This window comes from Marmota marmota, unplaced genomic scaffold (genome assembly GCF_001458135.2).
Source record: "Marmota marmota marmota unplaced genomic scaffold, marMar, whole genome shotgun sequence".
NCBI classification, from domain to species: Eukaryota; Metazoa; Chordata; class Mammalia; order Rodentia; family Sciuridae; genus Marmota; species Marmota marmota.
The window spans coordinates 14,018,485-14,036,197 of record NW_026000016.1 but is presented as its reverse complement, the minus strand read 5'-3'; the positions used below and the strand labels follow the sequence as shown (position 1 = coordinate 14,036,197).

Below are 17,713 nucleotides of genomic sequence, written 5' to 3'. Positions count from 1 at the left end.
ATTATATAAGCTTATCAACTCTTCAAAATTGTTTGAGATGAAATCCTGCATGCCATTCTTGAGAAGATAAAATGGCATAATTTACCCTTGGATTGCAATTCTCATTTTTGCCATTGAATGAAGGTCCTAAATAAGTAAATATTTCCTGAAGCATTAGAGGAGTTCAAATTGTAGGGAACTCCTCTGCTGCAGTCTGGCTGGGCACAAATGCCGCAGTCTGGCTGGGCACAAAATCACGAGCCACCACACAGCTTGTAGATTCAAACAGCAACTCTTTATTCCCGAACTCACCCCAGCCGTCTACAACCACGTTCTGGGGAAATCCACATTCTCTGCCCAAATCCACTCCCACTGGGCTTCTGTCTCCCAAAAAATACTGTCTGAATCCCGTGAGAACTCAAGGGGAACTCAGGCAGCAGGATACGCCCTATTCCCAGCAGGAATAATCTTAAACCTGGAACGCCCTAAACCCGATTATCCTAAACCGGGAACACCCTAATCCCGGATCCGCCCTGGTCCTTGAGCAAGGTCACCTAACTGCAATGTTGCTGGGAGCCATTAGCCAAGTAGGTATGACAATTTCCTTGCCAACGTACCCCATGTTGCAGTGACATTGAATGTAGGTGACCTTGTTCAAGGACCAAGGCGGATTAGGGCGTTCCCGGTTTAGGTTCCAGGTTTAAGGTTTAAGATTATTCCTGCTGGGAATAGGGCGTATCTTGCTGCCTGAGTTCCCCTTGAGTTCTCACGGGATTCAGACAGTATATTTTGGAGACAGAAGCCCAGTGGAGGTGGATTTGGGCAGAGAACGTGGATTTCCCCAGAACGAGATTGTAGACGACTGGTGTGAGTTCGGGAATAAAGAGTTGCTGTTTGAATCTACAAGCTGTGTGGTGGCTCGTGATTGTGTGCCCAGCCAGACTGCGGCACAATGTCACTGCAAAATGTCCTATTTCCACGAGTCCTTCCACTAAGCAACATGGGGTACGCTGGCAAGGAAATTGTCATACCTACTTGGCTAATGGCTCCCAGCACTCCTCTATCTCTTTTGAAGCAGGGTGGTATAATAGTTTGGACAGACTTCCTGAATTAGAAACCCAGCTTTATTGCTTTCTGATATTCAGTTTGGGGCAATTTAGTGTCTGTGTAACACACTACCCTGTCAGTGTTTTATCCAAGGAAAATTTAATGTAAATTGTTAGCTCATCAATGATGTAAATTTTAACTATTAAAAGGGGTAAAAGAGGTTTCTACAGGAAGTAGCAGGTCAAAAAAACAGGCACTGCTTTTGGCTGAGGGAAAATGGACCATAATGGAAGTAGGAGTGAAGCCCTGCTCTTACTTTAAGGTTGGAGATACAGTTCTCTTGGAAGAACATGTGGCTATTCATTCATTTGTTGAAGGGCACCTAGGTTGGTTCCATAGCTTAGCTATTGTGAATTGAGCTACTATAGATATTGATGTAACTGTGTCACTATAGTATGCTGATTGTAAGTTCTTTGGATATACACCAAGCAGAGGGATAACTGGGTCAAATGGTGGTTCCATTGCAAGTTTTCTGAAGAATTTCCATACTGTGTTCCAGAATGCTTGCACCAATTTACAGTCCCAACTGCAATGATAAATAAAATGTGGTATATATACACAATGGAATATTCCTCAGCCATAAAGAAGAATGAAATTATGGCATTTGCTGGTAAGTGGATGAAACTGGAGACCATTAGGCTAAGTGAAATAAGCCAATCCCCAAAAAACAAAAGTTGAATGTTTTCTCTGATATGTGGATACTAACACACAATAAGGTGGGGGGAGAAAATAGACATTCAGTGGATTAGACAAAGGGGAATGAAGGGAAGGGAGAGGGAATGGGAATAGAAAAGACAGTAGAATGAATAGGACATAACTTTCCTATGTTTGTATATGAATATGGAACCAGTGAAATTCCACATCATAATGCAAGAATGGGATCCTAATTAGAATAAGTTATACTCCATGTATGTATAATATGTCAAAATACACTCTACTGTCATGTATACCTAAAATGAACAAATAAAAATATACTTTTACAGAAAAAGAAAATATGTGGCTACCACAAGAACACAGCCTATTAGTGTCAAAAGACTTTTCAGAAGGTGAGGACCCCAAGCCAGTCTGCAGAAGCATGGAGCTTCTGCAGTGGTCTGGGTATGCAGTTGGAACTCTGCCAAGCTGACCCCTGGGCTCCCTGCTGATAGTAACAATGGAGGACCACCACCTGTTCAGGAAGGGTCTTCCTGAGGTAATGACCCTGAAGCCCCGTTTAGTGCCCTCTGTTGACAAAGACAAACGTTCTGTGGCTCCTGAGAAGGTCAAGGCTCGGTGGGTAGAGTTAAGAGATTGTACAGGTAACTGGCAATTATACGTTCTCTATGCCTTATTTTCATCATCTGGAGACTAGAGATAATAATTTTATTTTCCACATTGAATTATCATAAAGAGTAAATGGATTAATATATGTTTTAGTGCTTAGTTTAGAGGCTAGCTTGTCTATGTCAGCTCTTCCAGTTGGCTCTTATTTATTACCTCATCCCAGGCCAATAGTAGCAGCTAATATAATACAGAAAGATGAGTCACTACCTCTACCCTCATGGAGCCTCATCTTTAATAACATTGTCAGACTTGAGATGCTTCCTGTTTATATTTTAAGGATCAGTACTATCTCAAACCCTACCTATAGGAGTTTAAAGAACTTATTCCCATAGTAATGTATTACAACATTTTTATCTAGCTTTTTTTTTAGCACAGAAGTATGCATGATATCTTTCTGTTTGATTCTTTAAGAAGAGAAATCAGTGAATTCATTCCTTCAGCCAATATTTATTGACTACCTACTTTGAGTCAGGCTGTGTTCTCTAGGGCCTTGGGACAGAGAGTGAGTAAGATAAAATAAAACAAAGATTCTATTCTTGTGAAGCTTAGGGGGCTGAAGGAGATGGGCAATAAATAAATAAAAATATAGGATCATTGATAAATACTATGGAAAAAAGTGAAATTAGGGGCAGAGAAAGACTTGCTTCTTTGTCAAATCTCACTTCTTAAAAAGATGCAAATTTGTGTGTGTTTTGCTAGTTCCATGGTTATTCTGCAATCCTATGTCAGTTGTGGACATTAGAAATCCCCAGGAGAGCCTGTGCTGGGTAAGTGTTCCCTTTGCACATATTATGGTTAAATTTGAGTGAGATCCCCCTTTTAAAAAAATTTTGTATTTGTAGATGGACATAATTATTTTATATTTTTCTGTGTGGTGCTGAGGCTAGAACTCAGTGCCTCACACACGTGCTATGCAAGCACTCTACCACTGAGTCACAACCCCAGCCCGAGATTCCCCTTTAAAAAAAAAAATCCTCCCTTCACAGGTTAGGAACTCTCGGAGGTCCTTCAGTCAATTCAGATTCAGTGTAGCTATTTGCACATATACAATGGGTTATAAAACCCTCTCCCAGTTGACATCCTTTATTCTCTCTTAACTGCCAGACTAGTGGTGATTATATCTGATGAGTTGCTAAACTCAATCTTTTTCACCTGTCTGTCTGAATACCAGCATCTCCTTAAATCTGTGTGAGGGGCCTCCATGTTAAATTTGCTTTTAAAAATTCTTCCACTTTTAAATATTCATGGGAATGGCTGATCTCCAGCCTATGAAATAAAGGTACAAGTTTGAGACTAATCTCTTCCATTTAATTCCCCCATTCCAAAGACTTTAGAAACAGGTCTGAAAATTATAGGACCCACAAATTTAAAAAGTGTTAGTTTGATGTGTCTGAAATTAATGCTTTAATTTATTCACCACAGAATGTCTTCACACATCGCTGTTTTCTGTAATTTATACCATATACTGTCTACTCCAGTTAATGTGTGAAGCATGGTTAAATTATGCCTAAAAAGGAACATGAAAACCATCTACATGATGGTGATGGGGAAAAGGGTCTAACTAGGAATAATGGGGCAAAATTTAAATGAGACAAATTGGAATAGAAGTTTCAGAAAAACTGTCAGGTATTTAAGACATGCCTGACTGGAATAATCTCCTCAGAAATAAGACTTTAAAACACTTAAGAGTAAGTCTACTAGAAATGGATTAGCAAAGTTCTAGAAAATATTTCTGTAGGGAATGCACAATTATATATGTCATCTAAAAATTGGATCAAATAATCAGATAACCTTTCATGTGTCTCGTATCTTCCATTTTTCAGTCTTTGGTTAATCATGTCAAAGGAGGTTTGGGATAAAGATCAAATGAACAATTCCATAGAAAAGAGAGGCATATTTTGTCAATATTATCTCATTTTGTTCTTTCCCCTGATGTGTCTGACATGTTGAATGGGACTCTCATTCATTTTTTTAATGGCTAATTTAATGCTGGTGAAGGGTGCCAAACAGATAACCAGGAGGCTGAAGTCCATTGTACTCTTCCCTGACTTTGCTCCTCAGTCTCATTCTAAAGGAGTCTGTGTAAGGGCTGTCAAGGCAAGATGATCTTTAGGTGGTTCAGTGTTGTTTTGTTTTTATTTTTGAAATTAATAATGCAATACTAATTAGTGTTTTTAAATGTTAGCAATTCAGAAATTGTATTAAGCCACTACCTATGTGCAAAGCAATTGGTCTGATTTCAGGTGTTGTAGAAAATACATATAGGGAAGGATGGCTCCTGCCTTCAAAGAGTGTACCCTTGAGTAGCCATTAAAGTGAGAAAGAGGCTGGGGATGCACCTCAGTGGTAAAGTACTTGCCTAGCAGGTACCAGGCTCTGTGTTTAATCCCCAGCACCACAAATTAAATAAAATGAGAAAAATGTTGTCTTTTTAGTAGTGATGGGCCATCACTACTGAAACACTAGAAGCAAAATGGGAATGGAATTCAGATAGGTCAGGGGTCCGAGGGTGTGCAGAGGGGAAGGCAGCAGGAGGCCTCAGAGGAGGAGGAGAATTGGGTAAGTATGGGTTTATTTCCCTCTGACATGCTTGATGGATTTGTTTTTACTGAGATTTCAGTAGAATAACTTTAAAAAAGAGAGTAGAAGATGTGAAATAGCTTTTGGAGTTCTGCAGAGGAGCGGTAAGCAGGACAATCTCTAACCTGCTCCTGCATAAGCCTTTGCTCTGAAGCTTCATCCTGCTCCTTTCATCCCACACTTTCTGAGGGCCTCTCTGGTCCCTGCTGTGTCCTTAGGGAAGCCCTGCCTTCACTGAGATGGCACCTCATCATTGAGGTGTGAAGGGGACACTTCTCCAAGTGTCCCCAGACTATTCGGGCAACAGAAATGGTTATAGAAGAAATGGGTAGGGCAAAATTAAATGAGACAAACTGAAATCAGAGTTTCAGAAAAAACCGTCAGAGTGCGATAAGCACCTCAGAGAAGCCTTTAAAACATTCAGAGTATGTATTCTAGAAACAGATTAGACAAAGTTCTAGAAAGTATTCTTGGAGGCACGGGAAGCACTTCGCCACTCAGCACCCACCATGGCTACTGCTGTCTGTACTGAACTACTGTGTAATTGATTGGTGTAGGCCTTATCCCTTCCTCACTGCATTAATAGGTGATCTATCTCTTTTTCCTCCACGGAGTGGCTTACAATTGAATTCTGTACTCAGAAACACTTCTAGGAGATCTATATCTTACGCAATAAGTTAGCTTTTAAAAACAGGAAAGCAGAACAAATTGGATATATATCATGACAGGTGATTTTTCTGGTTCCATAATTTGATTATTTGTAATTAGTTATCTATATAGATGCATTTATACACCTCCCGTAATTACTTATTTAATTTCTAGTGTTTATAATTTCATAACAAATGAAATATAAATATATTCCATATTGGCATAAAATAATGATTTAGTCATATGCAGTTAGACTGCCACAGCTTCAATCTCTGCTAAGAATTTGGATAAGATTCCTGTTTTTTTGTTTTTTATGGGAATGATCAAGATTGAAGATAAGAAAGTGAGAATTAGTCAAATTAGACTATATTTATCACTTCAGATGTTCACTTTTCTTCTCAATCTGTATTAATATTTTTCAAGACAAAAACAATCATGAACTTTTCAGCACTTCTGTGATTCCCATCCCCTCCCTCTTTTAAGTTTTCTTGCTTCATGCAGTTACATTTTATGATAGTATCTTTGATCTACATGTTTTCTTGATTTGGCAAAGGAGATATTCAGATTTTAAACATTCTTACAAGTACTTTGCTTTAAAAGTGAGCTCATCTGTACAAGTTCTGCTGACAAGTAAATTTTCACATGGCTACAATCTCATATACTCCTTAAGGACAGCTGACTTGATCTCTGTAGCATACCTATAAAACAGTTTCAACTGCTTAAGTAGTTTCATGCTCCAGACTGTTTCTGTCTGACCCAGCTGTTTTCAGAGACTGATTTTGTTTTTTGTTTTTTTTTTTTTTTTGATAGCCTGATGCTTTAGGTAGGTATTTTTTTTTTTTTTAAATGGGGTGGGCAACTCAAGTGATAGTACATTCCTAAGAATTTTCATTTTTAACACAAGGCATTCACTTTTGGTTGCTATTCTTCTTGCCAATTGTCATAAATTAGTAGATCTAGAGGATGGGGATCCAAAAGGAACACTCAGTTAAATTTGAATATCACATACAAAATGAATCTTATCCTTTTTTTGTTGTTGTTTTTGCATAAGTGTGTTCCATGAAATATTTGGGACATATTTACACTAAGAATTGTTTTTTTAATGTGAAATTTAAATTTAAGTTAACATCCTGTGTTTTATTTGGGAATCATATCATAGGTAGGAATTTCTGCAAAGTTCTAGAAGAATATGTGGGATGAAAACTATCACAGTAGCTGGTTGTTGAATTGTGGCCCCAGGTGCTCCATGTTATATACTATTATTAGCAAAGCCTTTTTACTTTGTAATGGACCCTGTTAATATTTCTGCAACAAAATTAATGAATGTTCATATACTCTGGAATCAATTGAAATTATAAGTATACATATAAATAGCTCATTTCAGGTTTTGCCAGTAAATTAATTATCAAAAATATTTTTCAGAAATTTTCTGGATTTTAAAATTTGTAGTGATTTTTTTTACCTGCAATTTAATTTGTACTTATGGAACCTATGGGCATAAAACATAACTGAGAGAAGATATGGCATGACTGGGAAGGAAGAAAGCTTCACAGAAGAGGTGGTTGTAAAAAGATTAGTTAGGAAGGATATTCCAAATCAAAGAAACAGTGTTGGAGGAAATTTAACACCCATTCATGACAAAATTCTTAGCTAACCTAGGTGTACAAAGGAATTTCCTTGATTTGATAAAGAGTAACCCTACAGTTATTCTTTTTAACAGTGAAACACCAAATACCTTCCCACTAAAATCAAGGACAAAAGAATTTCTAATTCTTATTCAATTTCTAATTTTTATACCTCGTAAGAAAAAGAAAGACAAAGATAAGTAGTAAAACTATCCCTATTTACAATTGACATGAATGTTTATATAAAACAGTAGTTATCATAAAAAAATGTTAGTTACAAAGGGGAAAAACAGAAGCTTAAAGAGTGAAGAAGCCTGATAAACACCATCTTACTCAAATTTCCAAAAATAGTATTACCAATAACAGGACAGTTTGAAATCAGAATCACCTGGTAGCCTGTATGAGAAGAACATATCACCACCTCTGTGACAATCCTGTCAAAGATTGATAACCTGAATTTAATCATGGGGGAACATTTTTAAAAGCCAAATTGAATGGTACTCTACAAAATAACTGCTGTTATTTTTAGAATTATCAAGGTCATGAAAACTAAGGAAAGACTAAAGAACTACTAAGGGACCAAAATGTATACCAGATTGGAGGAAATTAAAGATACATGGCAAATAAATGCAACATGTGGTTGTGAACTGCTCCTTTTGTTATTAAAGACAGTTTTGAGGGCTGGGTTTGTGGCTCAGTGATAGAGCACTTGCCTCGCACGTGTAGGTCACTGGATTTGATCCTCAGCACCATGTAAAAATAAATAAATAAAGGTATTGTGTCCAACTACAACTAAAAAAAAAAAAAGACAGTTTTGAGACAACTGAAGAGATTTAAATGGGTAGAAGGGTTAAATGTATTAATGCAATGTATTAATGGTAATGTCCTAATTCTGATGGTGTTGGTGTGACTGTGCAGGCAAATATCTTTGTCCAAGGAAATTTACACTCAAGTATTTGCCAGTAAAGCTGGTAGGTTTTTAGATTTAGTAAGTTATGATTCTACCATCTGTTTTCCATTTTCCAAATTTTATTTTTAGGTTTATTTTTTGTCAGTTCTCTTATCTATTGTTTTTCTTTTATGCTCTCCATTTTTTTTGTGTGTGGTTATATATTTTTAGTCCTTTAATATTATTTTTGTTTCGTTGCAGAAATGAGTAGACAAAAATGCTTCTATTTAAGCTGCCATGAAAAACTGGAAATCCCTCTGTGGTTTCCTAAAAGGTAGTGTGATTTGGAGAGGTAGAGTGAAAAAAGGAGGGTATCATAACAGAAGAAAAAGCAGCAGGGTAGAGAGAGGAGACAAACACAAGATACTTAGATATCATTATTTAAACACAATCATAATACTTTATATTCTTGTATATGAATCCCTAATTAGCATTTATGTTTAATTGCTCTGCTCTGCAGAGAATATAAAAATTTTTTGCTTAAACCCATTTGGATTATCATAAAGTAATCTATGCTTTTCTGCCACTTAAAAGTCAGTTCTCCTCAACAAAAGATTAGCAAATCAAATCCAAGAATGTATAAAAAGTACACTATGACCATGAAGGATTTATTCCAGTTGTACAAGTCTAGTTTAATTTTTAAATCAATGAATGTAACTTATCACATCAACAAGCTAAAGAAGAAAAATCATGATTGTATCAACAGATGCAGAAAAATAGTTTGACAAACTCTAGCTCTCATCCATGAAAAAACTAGGAACAGAGAGAACTTCATCAACTTAATAGAGAATATCTACAAAACCCTACAACTAACATACTTAATGTTGAGATGCTAGATGCTTTCCCACTAAGATCAGGAAAAAGACAAGTATGTCTGCACTCATCACTCCTATTTAACATTGCCCTGGAAGTCTCAGTTAATGCCAAGACAAGAAAATGAATTTAAAGGTCTACAGATTGGGAGGCAAAAAGTAAAACTGGCTTTGTTGGCAGATGACATGATTGTTGGTAGATAAATCCCAAAAAATCAACAATGAAAACCGGAACTAATAAGTGATTATAGTAACGTTGCAGGATATAGGTTAATATACGAAGTCAACTGTATTCTAACTAGAAATGAACAAGTGGAACTTGAAATACATAAAACCATTTACATTTGTGCCTGAAGGGGAAATATTTAGCTATAGTTTAAGAAAATATGCATAAGTTCTATAGTAGGAAAACTACAAAACTCTGAAAGATCAGTTAGATTAGATTTAGATCAAGAGAGGACACTATGCACATGAATAGGAAGACAGACTCATCTCATTGTCAAGCTGTCATTTTTTTCTGCTTCTGAATTCAATGCATTCCTAAAGAATAGAGAACATAGAAATAGATCCATACAGCTATAGCCAAACTGATATTTTGCAAAGGAATAAGAGTAATTTGATGAAGAACAATCTTTCAACAGGTGGCACTGGAATACTGGATATCCACGTGCAAAAACAAAAATAAATCATTCTAGACCTTTTCCATACTTTTTACAAAAGTTAACTCAAAATGAATCATGGACCTAAACATAAAACTCAAAGCTATAAAACTTCTAGATGATAATATAGAAGAAAATCTAAGTGATTCTGGGTTTGTAATAACTTTTCGGATACAGTGCCAAAAGCAAAATCCATAAAAGAAAAAAAAACTGATAAGTTGAACTTTTATTAAAAGTTTAAAAATAAAAATACCTCATGTTTTGTAAAAGATACTGCTTCAGACAATGAAATGACAAGGCACATACTGAGAGAAAAGAATATTTGCACAACACCTGTCTGATCTAAGTCGGGTGTCCAGAATGATATAGAACTCTTAAAACTGAACAAGAAAAAACAACCTGAATGAAAAATGGGGAAAAGGCCTGAATGGACACCTCACCAAAGAAAACACCGATGACAAATAAGCATGTGAAGAGATGTTCAGCATTATATGTAATTAAGGAATTACAAATTTAGATAACAATGATTCTTCTACACACCTACTAGAACAGCTAAAATCCAAAAACACTGGCAACAATCTGGTGAGCAGACAGAGAGCAACAGAAAGTCTCATTTTTCGTTAGTTAAAATAGAAAATACAGCCACTTTAAAATATAGTTTAACATATTCTAAACATATGATCTAGCAACCATACTCCAATGAGTTAAAAATTTATGTCCCCCAAAAGCCTGTATGCAAATGTCTGTAACTGTTTGCCAAAACTTGGAAAAAAACCAAGATGTCCTTCAATAGGTGAAGGATAAATGTGACTGTGATATAACCATAAAATGGAATATTATTATTCAGTGATGAAAGGAAATGAATTATTATGACCCACACCTCACAAAACAGAACTGTAACTGCATATCACTAAGTGAAAGAAGCCAATCTGAAAAGTTCACTCTATGATTCTAACTATCTGACAGTCTAGAAAAGGCAAAACTGTGAATACAGTAAAAAGATCTGTGGTTGCCAAGGGTCACAGGGAGAGAGAAAAAGATGGGTGACTAGGTGGACCACTGGGGATTTTTAGGGCAGTGAAACCTACTATAAATGGCAGGTGCATGAGATTAAACACTTCTCAAAACCCACAAAATATACAGCACCTGAATGTGAACTATAGACCTAGTTAATTATAATGCATCCACATTGGCTTTATTATAGAATGTGCACTACACTAGTGCAAGATGTTAACAGAGAAAATGGAAAACAGAGTAAGAGGATCTGGAAACTCCAATTTCTGCTTATTTTTCTGTAAAGCTAAAGCTGCTCTATAACATAGTATTACATAAAATTTTAATTAAGAGAATTAATTATTAACTTTATGAGGAACTTTTTGCAGTAAGAGAAATATCTATACCTCAATCATGTTGGTAGTTATATATGTGTATACATTCATCAAAATTCATTTATTTGTACACTTACACTTAATACATTTCACTATGCAAATATACATTTCCTGGTATGTAAATTTTACCACAATTGTAAAATTTTTCAACTCTTTATTATCATTTGTTGCTTGTTTTGGCCACAGTCAACCAAATGCATCACTGAAAACCTAAAAGGAAGCAGGACCCAGCTACAAGTTGAGTGTCTTTGGCCTTGAGGAGAAAAAGGAACTGCCACGTTTTTGAGTGACTCAATGGTTGGAGAATAGCTCTCTCAAATGTATTCTCTGGAAGAGCTAGTCTTCTTTCAGATTAGCTTACATGCAGAGGGAAAATTCTAGTTCCGGGTTTCAGATTTAGTCATAAGACCCCACACCTTGCCACCAAACCTGCTCTGAAATGCTATCTGCATGGATAGCTCTTCTGAAACAGTCTAGAAGTCACTAGTTTCCAGCATCCAGACATTCTTACCCAGCAGAATTTACTTAGGTAAAGGTACAATATTTCTCATGAGGCTGTAAAAGTGACATCTTTGTGTACCTTAATGATGACAAGAATGAAAAGATAAGCGGGGATCCAGAAAGTAACTACTGGATTTATGTAAAAAAGCTCTCTGAATTCATCTCTCCTGAATACTCACTTTTGTGCTATTTATGGCTTTTCCACTACCTCTTTCTGGTTAGTATCCAGAAATACTATGTGCTCAGCAACTGGTCACATCTGTGTAGGAGCTCAGGCTTCCTAGGAATATGTACCCTCTTAAGCACCACAGGAGACATTGTGTTACAAAGCCATGGTCAGTGAGTACCAAATAACAGGGGAATGATTCTGATGGGAGGTCTCCTGACTCTCCTCCTATTTTACACCTATCCATGTGACAGAGCCTAAGACCCTCCATAACTACAAGCCTCATACCCCTTGTTTCTCAGACTTGTTTTTCACTGTGAATGCTATTTCACACTAAGGACACACCCAGCTTTTATGTGGCCTCAAGTAAATGAAGAACAAGGTTGATGTTGCTCACCACCACTAAAACCAGTTCCAACTCTCTCCAACAAGAGGGACACAGATGGAAGATACTCATGGGAAACTCACACTCCTTGGAGACCAATTCCATCTTCCATCAGGAAAACCCATATGGGGAAGTGACCTATCCTGTCTAATAGGAGGGACTTACTGGAGATTACCTGACTATAAATTAGTGGGTATTCCTAGCATCTGAGTCTCAGACTCAATGCAAATGCAAATATCCTTCTCTGATATTTTGGCCACAACCTAGACACCAAGTATTTATTTCATGATATCATTCTGCTTTGAGGAAGTATTTATAATCCTTTTGGTTTTGATCCCTTGCCTCCTCCTCCTTTTTATGGCCACATACTCTTCCCTCCAGTCTCATGTTTGATGCTGTCCGTTGAGCACAGTCGTCTGATTTTTTTCACAACAATTTGCATTTTCCCTTCTGATTAAGTGTAATTCCACCTCTCAACGTGTCTGCTTGGTCCAGCCTAGCCCCTGCAATGCCTGGTATTACCTCCTTATGGCAGATATTTTCACCCTGACGTGAAATAGAAACCACATATAAGAAACTAATATATGAGTCCACCATCCACTGTAAGGACAACAGCATCTTAACAATTTTCACCTCTTTCCCCTCCATAAAGTCCTGATCTAGTGACATTCATGATAAAGGTCTGTAGAGAGAAGAGTGAGAGAATACCTAAGGATGAACAACTTAGGATAGGGTACAGAAAAAAGGTGTGTGTAATGCTGGTAAATGTAGGAAGTTGTAAATAATACATTTGTCATGCTCTGAGTTCTAGTCTCTGAATCTTTTCATTTATGATTTCTATCTGTCCCTGACACTAACTTGTCTTCTCTTGGCTGGATCCATGAACCTTCAGGCTATCCTTCTTGGCTTACCCCCTCCACTTGGCATTTTGATAATAGCCTTTATTGTCTTTCCCCAATTTGCTCCCCACCCTGATTTTCCAATATGGGACACTGATGTCTTTCTCCATGAACTGGTTCAGTTCTCACTTGACTACTATGCTCCTTAACACCCCAGTTCCTCTTACCAGCAATAAAGTACTTAGAGTAGGGCCAATACCCTCTATGACAAATTTAGAAAGGTGGTTAAGTAATGGGATAAGGGAGTTAAGCAAAGAGATAGGAAAAAGTGGAAAAAGTGAAAATATCAGGGAAGAACCATGGAGGAAGAGGATGAATTATAAAGTTCAGGTAATATTTGGGGGATAAGACCATTGAAAGAATGAGGATGAAGTCAATGGAGTTCCATGAAGAACAAAAATAGGTGAGAGCTGAAAATAGGGAAAGAGAAGGGCTATGCTGTTCAGAGGTGAGGTGTGTAATAGGAGAAGGTAGGAAAGATGGGATTCAGGGCCATTCCAAGACTAAATTATAAGATGGGCAATCAAAGCGATTAGCAAATGACTGCCATGAAGGGTGCTAAAATAGTTCATGCATCCAAGAAGGGTATATTCTAAAAGATGGCTTATATAAGTACAAAAAAATAAAGCAAGGTAGATCATGAATTATATCGAGAAAAGTACAAATAAAGGGTGGTGGGGATACACAAAAAGATATCATAACATGTGACACTTAGCGATCTGCCTTATACGGGTAGGTGCTCAAAGCCATCTCAGGAGAGAAGCGGGCTTACAAAGCACTGTAGTACATATGTGATTTTCAATTCCACTAGCCTTCAATTCTCTAATTTCAATACTGGATGCACCTTAGAATTCTCTGAGAAGCTTTTAAAACTACTGATGGCCTTCCTTCCCCTTCAGCAACTCTAATGTAATTGGTTGGGAGTGAGGTGTGGATATTAGTGTTTTCCGAGCACTCCCAGTAATGCTAGTGAATAGTCAGGGCTGAGAACCTCTGGTCTTTATGTTTTCCCCCGTTGGAAGGTGAGGAGCTTAGAAATCAAGGGGGGCGGGAAATAGAAATCTGGAAATAGGAGGTAGAGAGTCTAGATCTAACACCAGTGCCCATTAATAAATCTCCAATAATTTCTTCCCATCAATGCAATAAAAATGGAATTTAAACTCAGAGTAATGCATTATTTCTACCTCTTATCTCCCTCAACAATTTCAAGACTAAAATTTAGGGGTACTTTAATAGGTAGTTACTACATAAATATGTTTAATTACCAAAAATATTCAGCAATCAAGAGAAAATCATGTTATTTTAAATAACGCATTATATAATGTAAAGTCTACTTATAGTAATGAATTCATGCATTTTGACAGTTTATCTCATTTGTTTCTGAATCTCTGCAGTTAAGTATTATCTTTGCAAATGACTGATTTAATATCACAGCTTCCTGTGTGACGAGCCATTTATTCCTCTTCTTTTATTTTTTGTATATTTCTTTTGCAATATTTTTGTATATTTCTATATCATTTTGTATATTTCTATACTTTTGTATATTTCTATATCATTGTTGGCATGCTAAAATCTGTTATATGATGAGTAAATATTATTATTTTAATGTAAGAAGAAAAATCTCTGCTTTTATTTCCATAAATAGCCTGGAGGTTCCTGGATCCTGCCTACTTTTAACCCATTGTTTAACTGACCTGATGATGGAACAGAAATAAAATATATGGAAGAACATAAATAAATATATGAGGAATTGGTGCTGGGCTCTTGTTGCTTCTAAGGGGATGAAGAAGACATAGAAGAGTAAACTGCAGCTTCTAGCATCATAACTGCTAAATAAATGTTTATTGAAAGAATGAAAAAAATGGATGAATGAATTATAAAACTGGAAAATGACTATAATGATCTGTAAAATCATTGAGTACTTACCATATACCAGGCACTGTTTTAGCCCTTTATGGATGTCATCATTTTTAATCAATACACTAATTCTATTACATAGGAACTATTTCTTGTTCTCCATTTTACAGATGAAGAAACCGAAGTTCAGAAAGATTAAGTAATTAATAGTATCAAGGCCCTGTCCCTTTTATAGCCCTGTAGCATGTTCCTAATTTCATAGCCCTGGGGCAGGTCACCTAATTTCATACCATAATAGCCACTCTTACTGAGCCAGCCAAGGTGGTCTATTTGTCTTTTCTGTTTTTATTGCCACCTGCTGGTGATGGTATCTGCTTTTACACTATGATTGTCTCTTCCAGCTCCTTTTATTTGTGACTTCTTATTCCAAAGGGTGTTGGCACCAATTGTCAGTGTACCTCTTCAGCCTTAACTTGGAATAAGAATAGGTCAGAACAGGCTGTCGATTTCAAACACAACATCAAGACCAGTCCAGTGCTTGGGTTTCAGGCCTGTGCATTTCTGTCTGGATTTTCACCCCGGTTTCTTAACCTTGTAAGCAAAAGCAAAATCCTGCTCATGTTCTGTCCAGCCAGTTTACAGTTTATTGACATTATGGAAGCCTTCAATTCATAAATTCTGTTGTATTTGGTCTAATCTAAAAAGATGTGATGCTAGCTGTAGGTTTTTTTTTTTAGAGAGAGAGAGAATTTTTTTTTAATATTTATTTTTTAGTTCTCAGCGGACACAACATCTTTGTTGGTATGTGGTGCTGATGATCGAACCCGGGCCCCTCGCATGCCAGGCGAGTGCACTACCGCTTGAGCCACATCCCCAACCCAGCTGTAGGTTTTTAAAATAATAATTTTTTTCCAATTTGCTGTGAATGGGCTTTTTTTTTTTTTTTGTCAGTGCTTTTTTCCTACATCAGTTAATGTGGTCATGTGGGGTTTTTTTTTCTTTAGTCTTTTGATATAATGGATTACACTGATTGGCTTTTGAATGTTGATCAACCCTTGAATATCTGAAATAAAGCCCACATTTTCATAGTATAGAATTATTTTATACATTAATTCATTTTGCTAACATTTTGTTGAAGAATTTTGTGTCTAACTTCATGAGAATTATTGGCCTATAGTTTTCTTTTTCTGGTTCTGGTATTGTGGGAATGCCTATCTCATAAAATGAGTTGGGAAGTATCCTCTCTTCCATTTATTCCTATTTTCTGGAAGAAACTATGCAAAATTGGTGTTAAATACTTATGTAAATATTTGGTAAGTTTTCCGGTGAAACTGTCAGGACCTGGAGATGTGTTTTCATTCCAGATTTCTATGTATTGTGTTTTCATTTTCATTCCACTTTCTAGTTTCCCTTATGATTTCTTGGACTCTGTGGGTTATTTACAAGTCTGTTGCTTATTTTACAAGTTGTTGGTAATTTTGTAGATATTTTTCTGCTACTAATTTCTAGTTTAACTCCATTTTTTCAGACCATACATTGCTGACTTTAATTCCTTTAAATTTTGAGATTTGTTGAATATCCCAGAATATGTTCTATCTAACTGTATGTTTCAAATGAACTTTTTAAAAAAGAGTTATGTGTTCTGCTGTTTGGAGTAGAGTGTTCTGTAAATCTAAATCATTGTCACGTTGGTTGACAGTATTCAAAGTTCCCATAACCTGACTGTCTGCTTGTCACATCAGTTACCTATACTGATGAGTGGAAATCTGTGATAAAGATTTCTATTCAGCTCTAACAATTTTTGCTGCATGTACTTTGATATTACGTTACTAGGTAAAGGCATATTGAGGTTGTTATGTCCTCTTGGTACACTGATATCTTTGTCATTATGAAATATTCCTCTATAGGCAGGGGTTGTGGCTCAGTGGTAGAGTGGTTGCCTAGCATGTGTGAGGCACTGGGTTCGATTCTCAGCACCATGAATGAATAAATAAATAAAGGTCCATTGACTCCCCCACTCCAAAAAAAAAAAAAAAAAGAAAAGAAAAGAAAGAGATATTCCTCCTTTTTCCCCTAGTAATATTCCTTACTTGGAAGTTTGCTTTGTCTTAACATAGTCATCCTCTATTTCTCTTATTGATACATGAGTCTGTCCTTTCCCATCCTATTACCTTTAACTGGTTTCTTTTTATTTTAAATGGGATTCTTATAGATTGCATATAGCTGGTTTTCCATTTTAAAATTCAGTGTGATAAATTCTGCCTTCAATTGTATTATTTAGGTCCTTTATATTTAATGCAAAACTGTTTTAAATAGTCAATAATTTTCCAGATTAAAAGTTTAAAAAATTATTTTTATTCCACTTATTCAGCATTTGTGCATTCTTTTTTCCTTTTTCTTCCATTTGAAGAATGCCCTTTAACATTTCTTGTAGTGAAGTTTTGTTAGTGATGAATTCTCTCAACCTTTGTTTGGAAAAAATATCTTTAGTTTATCATCCTTTTGATACATATTTTACTGAGAACAGAATTGTAGGTTGATAGATTTTTACACCCATTAAGTACTTTAAAAATGTCATTCCTTTGATTTTTGACTTATGGGTTTTTGAAATGAAGTGTATAGTCATTCTTTTTTAGTATGTATGCCTTTGTTCTATTTATTTTATTTTTTGAAAATATTTATTGTTTAGTTATAGTTGGACACAATACCCTCATTTGACTTATTTATTTTTATGTGGATTGAACCCAGGGTCTCTCACGTGCAAGGCGAGTGCTCTACTGCTGAGCCATAACCCCAGCCCTCTATTTATTTTTTTAATATGGTGCTGAGTATCAA

At 36.2% G+C, this 17,713-nt stretch overlaps 1 long non-coding RNA gene across 1 annotated transcript; it reads left to right on the top strand.

Annotated features, from left to right (window-relative positions):
• The first annotated feature begins 929 nt into the window (after nt 1-929).
• Nucleotides 930-15,703, top strand: LOC125618456. Its single transcript, XR_007349722.1, has 3 exons — nt 930-1,696; nt 2,070-2,278; nt 14,667-15,703. It is a non-coding gene; the product is annotated as an uncharacterized LOC125618456 (long non-coding RNA).
• The last annotated feature ends 2,010 nt before the right edge of the window (nt 15,704-17,713 follow it).